Source organism: Carcharodon carcharias, chromosome 12 (genome assembly GCF_017639515.1).
Source record: "Carcharodon carcharias isolate sCarCar2 chromosome 12, sCarCar2.pri, whole genome shotgun sequence".
NCBI classification, from domain to species: Eukaryota; Metazoa; Chordata; class Chondrichthyes; order Lamniformes; family Lamnidae; genus Carcharodon; species Carcharodon carcharias.
In genome coordinates, this window is record NC_054478.1 from 153,094,650 (window position 1) to 153,103,210 (window position 8,561).

Consider the following 8,561-nt stretch of genomic DNA (forward strand, 5'->3'; position numbering starts at 1 on the left):
ATTGCCGCTCCGATTCCAGTCTTGGATGTTTTAGTTTGTAGCAACAATATCTTAGTGCTTAGATTCCAGTCCTGGGTGTTTCAGTCTGTCACGCAGTATATGACAGCACCGATTTGAGTCCTGGACGTTTCAGTGTGTAATGACTGTATGTTACATGTCCAATTACATTGCTGGATGTTTCAGTCTGTGTCAACAGTACCTTACAGCTCCGATTCCAGTCCTGGATATTTCAGTCTGTAGCTTCAGTATCTTACAGCTCCGATTCCTGTCCTGGGTGTTTCAGTCTGTCACGCAGTATATGACAGCACCGATTTGAGTCCTGGATGTTTCAGTGTGTAATGACTGTACATTACATGTTCAATTACATTGCTGGATGTTTCAGTCTGTCACAACAGTACCTTACAGCTCCGCTTACAGTCGTGGATGTCTCAGTCTGTAGCAACAGTACCTTACAGCTCCGATTCCAGTCCAGGGTGTTTCAGTCTGTATCAGCAGCACTTTCCTACTCTGATCACAGCCCTGAATGTCTCAATCTGTAGCAAAGGAACATTACAGCTCCGATTGCATTCCAGGAAGTTTCTGTCTCGAGCAACAGTTTATTACAACACCGATTCCAGTCCTGGATATTTCAGCCTGTTGCTACAGTATATTGCTGCTCCAATTCCAGTCTTGGATGTTTCAGTTTGTAGCAACAATATCTTTGAGCTTTGATTTCAGTATGGATGTTTCAGTCTGTCACATAGTATATGACAGCACCGATTTGAGTCCTGGATGTTTCAGAGTGTAATGACAGTACGTTACATGTCCAATTACATTGCTGGATGTTTCAGTCTGTGTCAACAGTACCTCACAGCTCCGATTCCAGTCCTGGATGTTTCAGTCTGCAGCAACAGTACCTTACAGCTCCGATTCCAGTCCTGGATGTTTCAGTCTGTAGCTACAGTACCTTACAGCTCCGATTCCTGTCCTGGATGTTTCAGTCTGCAGCTACAGCACCTTACAGCTCCAATTCCAGTCCTGGATGTTTCAGTCTGCAGCAACAGTACCTTACAGCTCCGATTCCAGTCCTGGATGTTTCAGTCTGTAGCTACAGTACCTTACAGCTCCGATTCCTGTCCTGGATGTTTCAGTCTCTAGCTACAGTACCTTACAGCTCCGATTCCTGTCCTGGATGTTTCAGTCTGTAGTAACAGTACCTTACAGCTCTGATTCCAGTCCAGGATGTTTCAGTCTGCAGCAACAGTACCTTACAGCTCCGATTCCTGTCCTGGATGTTTCAGTCTGTAGCAACAGTACCTTACAGCTCTGATTCCAGTCCTGGATGTTTCAGTCTGTAGCTACAGTACCTTACAGCTCCGATTCCAGTCCTGGATGTTTCAGTCTGCTGCAACTGTACCTTACAGCTCCGATTCCAGTCCGGGATGTTTCAGTCTGTAGCAACAGTACCGTGCAGCTCCGATTCCTGTCCTGGATGGTTCAGTCTGCTGCAACTGTACCTTACAGCTCCGATTCCAGTCCGGGATGTTTCAGTCTGTAGCAACAGTACCTTACAGCTCCGATTCCAGTCCTGGATGTTTCAGTCTGCAGCTACTGTACCTTACAGCTCCGATTCCAGTCCGGGATGTTTCAGTCTGTAGCAACAGTACCTTACAGCTCCGATTCCAGTCCAGGATGTTTCAGTCTGTAGCAACAGTACCTTACAGCTCCGATTCCAGTCCTGGATGTTTCAGTCTGTAGCTACAGTACCTTACAGCTCCGATTCCAGTCCTGGATGTTTCAGTCTGCTGCAACTGTACCTTACAGCTCCGATTCCAGTCCGGGATGTTTCAGTCTGTAGCAACAGTACCGTGCAGCTCCGATTCCTGTCCTGGATGGTTCAGTCTGCTGCAACTGTACCTTACAGCTCCGATTCCAGTCCGGGATGTTTCAGTCTGTAGCAACAGTACCTTACAGCTCCGATTCCAGTCCTGGATGTTTCAGTCTGCAGCTACTGTACCTTACAGCTCCGATTCCAGTCCGGGATGTTTCAGTCTGTAGCAACAGTACCTTACAGCTCCGATTCCAGTCCTGGATGTTTCTGTCTGTAGCAACAGTACCTTACAGCTCCGATTCCAGTCCTGGATGTTTCAGTCTGTAGCTACAGTACCTTATAGCTCCGATTCCAGTCCTGGATGTTTCAGTCTGCTGCAACTGTACATTACAGCTCCGATTCCAGTCCAGGATGTTTCAGTCTGTAGCAACAGTACCTTACAGCTCCGATTCCAGTCCTGGATGTTTCAGTCTGTAGCAAGGGAAGATTACAGCTCCGATTCCTGTCCTGGATGGTTCAGTCTGCTGCAACTGTACCTTACAGCTCCGATTCCAGTCCTGGATGTTTCAGTCTGTAGCAACAGTACCTTACAGCTCCGATTCCAGTCCTGAAAGTTTCAGTCTGCAGCTACAGTACCTTACATCTCAGAATCATGTCCTGGATGTTTCAGTCTGCAGCTACAGTACCTTACAGCTCCGATTCCAGTCCTGGATGTTTCAGTCTGTAACAACAGTACCTTACATCTCAGAATCCTGTCCTGGATGTTTCAGTCTGCAGCAACAGTACCTTACAGCTCCGATTCCAGTCCTGGATGTTTCAGTCTGTAGCTACAGTACCTTAGAGCTCCGATTCCAGTCCTGGATGTTTCAGTCTGCTGCAACTGTACATTACAGCTCCGATTCCAGTCCTGGATGTTTCAGTCTGCAGCAACAGTACCTTACAGCTCTGATTCCAGTGCGGGATGTTTCAGTCTGCAGCTACAGTACCTTACAGCTCCGATTCCAGTCCTGGATGTTTCAGTCTGTAGCTACAGTACCTTACAGCTCCGATTCCTGTCCTGGATGTTTCAGTCTGTAGCAACAGTACCTTACAGCTCTGATTCCAGTCCTGGATGTTTCAGTCTGTAGCAACAGTATGTTACAGCTCCAATTCCTGTCCTGGATGGTTCAGTCTGTAGCAACAGTACCTTACAGCTCCGATTCCAGTCCTGGATGTTTCAGTCTGTAGTGACAGTAACTTAAAGCTCCGATTCCACTCCAGGATGTTTCAGTCTGTAGTGACAGTAACTTAAAGCTCCGACTACCATCCTGGATGTTTCAGTCTGTAGCTACAGTACCTTACAGCTCCGATTTCCATCGTGGATGTTTCAGTCTGTAGCAACAGTACCTTACAGCTCCGATTCCAGTCCTGGATGGTTCAGTCTGCAGCTACAGTACCTTACAGCTCCGATTCCAGTCCTGGATGTTTCAGTCTGTAGCAACAGTACCTTACAGCTCCGATTCCAGTCCTGGGTGTTTCAGTCTGTAGCAACAGTACCTTACAGCTCCGATTCCAGTCCTGGATATTTCAGTCTGTAGCAACAGTACCTTACAGCTCCGATTCCAGTCCTGGATATTTCAGTCTGTAGCAACAGTACCTTACAGCTCTGATTCCAGTCCTGGATGTTTCAGTCTGTAGCAACAGTATGTTACAGCTCCAATTCCTGTCCTGGATGGTTCAGTCTGTAGCAACAGTACCTTACAGCTCCGATTCCAGTCCTGGATGTTTCAGTCTGTAGTAACAGTACCTTACAGCTCCGATTCCAGTCCGGGATGTTTCAGTCTGTAGCAACAGTACCTTACAGCTCTGATTCCAGTCCTGGATGTTTCAGTCTGTAGTAACAGTACCTTACAGCTCTGATTCCAGTCCTGGATGTTTCAGTCTGCAGCTACAGTACCTTACAGCTCTGATTCCAGTCCTGGATGTTTCAGTCTGTAGTAACAGTACCTTACAGCTCTGATTCCAGTCCTGGATGTTTCAGTCTGCAGCTACAGCACCTTACAGCTCCGATTCCAGTCCTGGATGGTTCAGTCTGTAGCAACAGTACCTTACAGCTCTGATTCCAGTCCTGGATGTTTCAGTCTGTAGTAACAGTACCTTACAGCTCTGATTCCAGTCCTGGATGTTTCAGTCTGCAGCTACAGTACCTTACAGCTCCGATTCCTGTCCTGGATGTTTCAGTCTGTAGCAACAATACCTTACAGCTCTGATTCCAGTCCTGGATGTTTCAGTCTGTAGCTACAGTATCTTACAGCTCCGATTCCAGTCCTGGATGTTTCAGTCTGTAGCTACAGTACCTTACAGCTCCGATTCCAGTCCTGGATGTTTCAGTCTGTAGCTACAGTACCTTACAGCTCCGATTCCAGTCCTGGATGTTTCAGGCTGCAGCTACAGTACTTACAGCTCCGATTCCAGTCCTGGATGTTTCAGTCTGCAGCTACAGTACCTTACAGCTCCGAATCCAGTCCTGGATGTTTCAGTCTGTAGCTTCAATATCTTACAGCTCCAATTCCATTCCAGCGTGATTTAGTCTGTATCAACAGCACCTTCCCACTCCAATTCCTGTCCTGGATGTCTCAGTCTGTAGCAAGGGAACATTACACCTCCAAATCCAAATTTGGGTGTTTTATTCCAGGGTAACAATATCTTACAGCTCCGTATCCAGTCCTGGATGTTTCAGTCTGCAGCTACAGTACCTTACAGCTCTGATTCCTGTCCTGGATGTTTCAGTCTGTAGCTACAGTACCTTACAGCTCTGATTCCAGTGCGGGATGTTTCAGTCTGTAGCAACAGTACCTTACAGCTCTGATTCCAGTCCTGGATGTTTCAGTCTGTAGCTACAGTACTTACAGCTCCGTATCCAGTCCTGGATGTTTCAGTCTGCAGCAACAGTATCTTACAGCTCTGAATCCAGTCCGGGATGTTTCAGTCTGTAGCAACAGTACCTTACAGCTGCGATTCCTGTCCTGGATGGTTCAGTCTGTAGTAACAGTATCTTACAGCTCTGATTCCAGTCCGGGATGTTTCAGTCTGTAGCAACAGTACCTTACAGCTGCAATTCCTGTCCTGGATGGTTCAGTCTGTAGTAACAGTACCTTACAGCTCCGTATCCAGTCCTGGATGGTTCAGTCTGCAGCAACAGTACCTTACAGCTCCAATTCCTGTCCTGGATGGTTCAGTCTGCAGCAACAGTACCTTACAGCTCCGATTCCAGTCCTGGATGTTTCAGTCTGTAGCTACAGTATCTTACAGCTCCGATTCCAGACCTGGATGTTTCAGGCTGCAGCTACAGTACTTACAGCTCCGATTCCTGTCCTGGATGTTTCAGTCTGTAGCTACAGTACTTACAGCTCCGTATCCAGTCCTGGATGTTTCAGTCTGTAGCTACAGTACTTACAGCTCTGATTCCAGTCCTGGATGTTTCAGTCTGTAGCAACAGTAACTTACAGCTCCGATTCCAGTCCTGGATGTTTCAGGCTGCAGCTACAGTACTTACAGCTCCGTATCCAGTCCTGGATGTTTCAGTCTGCAGCAACAGTAACTTACAGCTCCGATTCCAGTCCTGGATGTTTCAGGCTGCAGCTACAGTACTTACAGCTCCGTATCCAGTCCTGGATGTTTCAGTCTGCAGCTACAGTACCTTACAGCTCTGATTCCAGACCTGGATGTTTCAGTCTGTAGCAACAGTACCTTACAGCTCTGATTCCAGTGCGGGATGTTTCAGTCTGTAGCTACAGTACCTTACAGCTCCATTTCCAGTCCTGGATGTTTCAGTCTGTAGCTACAGTACCTTAGAGCTCCGATTCCAGTCCTGGATGTTTCAGTCTGTAACAACTGTACCTTACAGCTCCGATTCCAGTCCTGGATGTTTCAGTCTGTAACAACTGTACCTTACAGCTCCGATTCCAGCCCTGGATGTTTCAGTCTGTAGCAACAGTACCTTACAGCTCCGATTCCAGTCCTGGATGTTTCAGTCTGTAGCAACAGTACCTTACAGCTCCGATTCCAGTCCGGGATGTTTCAGTCTGTAGCTACAGTACCTTACAGCTCTGATTCCAGTGCGGGATGTTTCAGTCTGTAGCAACAGTACCTTACAGCTCCGATTCCAGTCCTGGATGTTTCAGTCTGCAGCTACAGTACCTTACAGCTCTGATTCCAGTCCTGGATGTTTCAGTCTGTAGCAACAGTACCTTACAGCTCCGATTCCAGTCCTGGATGTTTCAGTCTGTAGCAACAGTACCTTACAGCTCCGATTCCAGTCCTGGATGTTTCAGTCTGTAGCAACAGTACCTTACAGCTCCGATTCCAGTCCTGGATGTTTCAGTCTGCAGCTACTGTACCTTACAGCTCCGATTCCAGTCCTGGATGTTTCAGTCTGTAGTAACAGTACCTTACAGCTCCGATTCCAGTCCTGGATGTTTCAGTCTGCAGCTACAGTACCTTACAGCTCTGATTCCAGTCCTGGATGTTTCAGTCTGCAGCTACAGTACCTTACAGCTCCGATTCCAGTGCGGGATGTTTCAGTCTGTAGCTACAGTACCTTACAGCTCCGATTCCAGTCCTGGATGTTTCAGTCTGTAGTAACAGTACCTTACAGCTCCGATTCCAGTCCTGGATGTTTCAGTCTGCAGCTACAGTACCTTACAGCTCTGATTCCAGTCCTGGATGTTTCAGTCTGCAGCTACAGTACCTTACAGCTCCGATTCCAGTGCGGGATGTTTCAGTCTGTAGCTACAGTACCTTACAGCTCCGATTCCAGTCCTGGATGTTTCAGTCTGTAGTAACAGTACCTTACAGCTCCGATTCCAGTCCTGGATGTTTCAGTCTGCAGCTACAGTACCTTACAGCTCTGATTCCAGTCCTGGATGTTTCAGTCTGCAGCTACAGTACCTTACAGCTCCGATTCCAGTCCTGGATGTTTCAGTCTGTAGTAACAGTACCTTACAGCTCCGATTCCTGTCCTGGATGTTTAAGTCTGTAGCAACTGTACCTTACAGCTCCGATTCCAGTCCTGGATGTTTCAGTCTGTAGCTACAGTACCTTACAGCTCCGATTCCAGTCCTGGATGGTTCAGTCTGCAGCTACAGTACCTTACAGCTCCGATTCCAGTCCTGGATGTTTCAGTCTGCAGCTACAGTACCTTACAGCTCTGATTCCAGTCCTGGATGTTTCAGTCTGCAGCTACAGTACCTTACATCTCAGAATCCTGTCCTGGATGTTTCAGTCTGTAGTAACAGTACCTTACAGCTCCGATTCCAGTCCTGGATGTTTCAGTCTGTAGCTACAGTACCTTACATCTCAGAATCCTGTCCTGGATGTTTCAGTCTGTAGTAACAGTACCTTACAGCTCTGATTCCAGTCCTGGATGTTTCAGTCTGCAGCTACAGTACCTTACAGCTCCGATTCCTGTCCTGGATATTTCAGTCTGCAGCTACAGTACCTTACAGCTCCGATTCCTGTCCTGGATGTTTCAGTCTGCAGCTACAGTACCTTACAGCTCCGATTCCAGTCCTGGATGTTTCAGTCTGTAGCTACAGTACCTTACAGCTCTGATTCCAGTGCGGGATGTTTCAGTCTGTAGCAACAGTACCTTACAGCTCTGATTCCAGTCCTGGATGTTTCAGTCTGTAGCTACAGTACTTACAGCTCCGTATCCAGTCCTGGATGTTTCAGTCTGCAGCAACAGTATCTTACAGCTCTGAATCCAGTCCGGGATGTTTCAGTCTGTAGCAACAGTACCTTACAGCTGCGATTCCTGTCCTGGATGGTTCAGTCTGTAGTAACAGTATCTTACAGCTCTGATTCCAGTCCGGGATGTTTCAGTCTGTAGCAACAGTACCTTACAGCTGCAATTCCTGTCCTGGATGGTTCAGTCTGTAGTAACAGTACCTTACAGCTCCGTATCCAGTCCTGGATGGTTCAGTCTGCAGCAACAGTACCTTACAGCTCCAATTCCTGTCCTGGATGGTTCAGTCTGCAGCAACAGTACCTTACAGCTCCGATTCCAGTCCTGGATGTTTCAGTCTGTAGCTACAGTATCTTACAGCTCCGATTCCAGACCTGGATGTTTCAGGCTGCAGCTACAGTACTTACAGCTCCGATTCCTGTCCTGGATGTTTCAGTCTGTAGCTACAGTACTTACAGCTCCGTATCCAGTCCTGGATGTTTCATTCTGTAGCTACAGTACTTACAGCTCTGATTCCAGTCCTGGATGTTTCAGTCTGTAGCAACAGTAACTTACAGCTCCGATTCCAGTCCTGGATGTTTCAGGCTGCAGCTACAGTACTTACAGCTCCGTATCCAGTCCTGGATGTTTCAGTCTGCAGCAACAGTAACTTACAGCTCCGATTCCAGTCCTGGATGTTTCAGGCTGCAGCTACAGTACTTACAGCTCCGTATCCAGTCCTGGATGTTTCAGTCTGCAGCTACAGTACCTTACAGCTCTGATTCCAGACCTGGATGTTTCAGTCTGTAGCAACAGTACCTTACAGCTCTGATTCCAGTGCGGGATGTTTCAGTCTGTAGCTACAGTACCTTACAGCTCCGATTCCTGTCCTGGATGTTTCAGTCTGTAGCAACAGTACCTTACAGCTCCGATTCCAGTGCTGGATGTTTCAGTCTGTAACAACTGTACCTTACAGCTCCGATTCCAGTCCTGGATGTTTCAGTCTGTAACAACTGTACCTTACAGCTCCGATTCCAGTCCTGGATG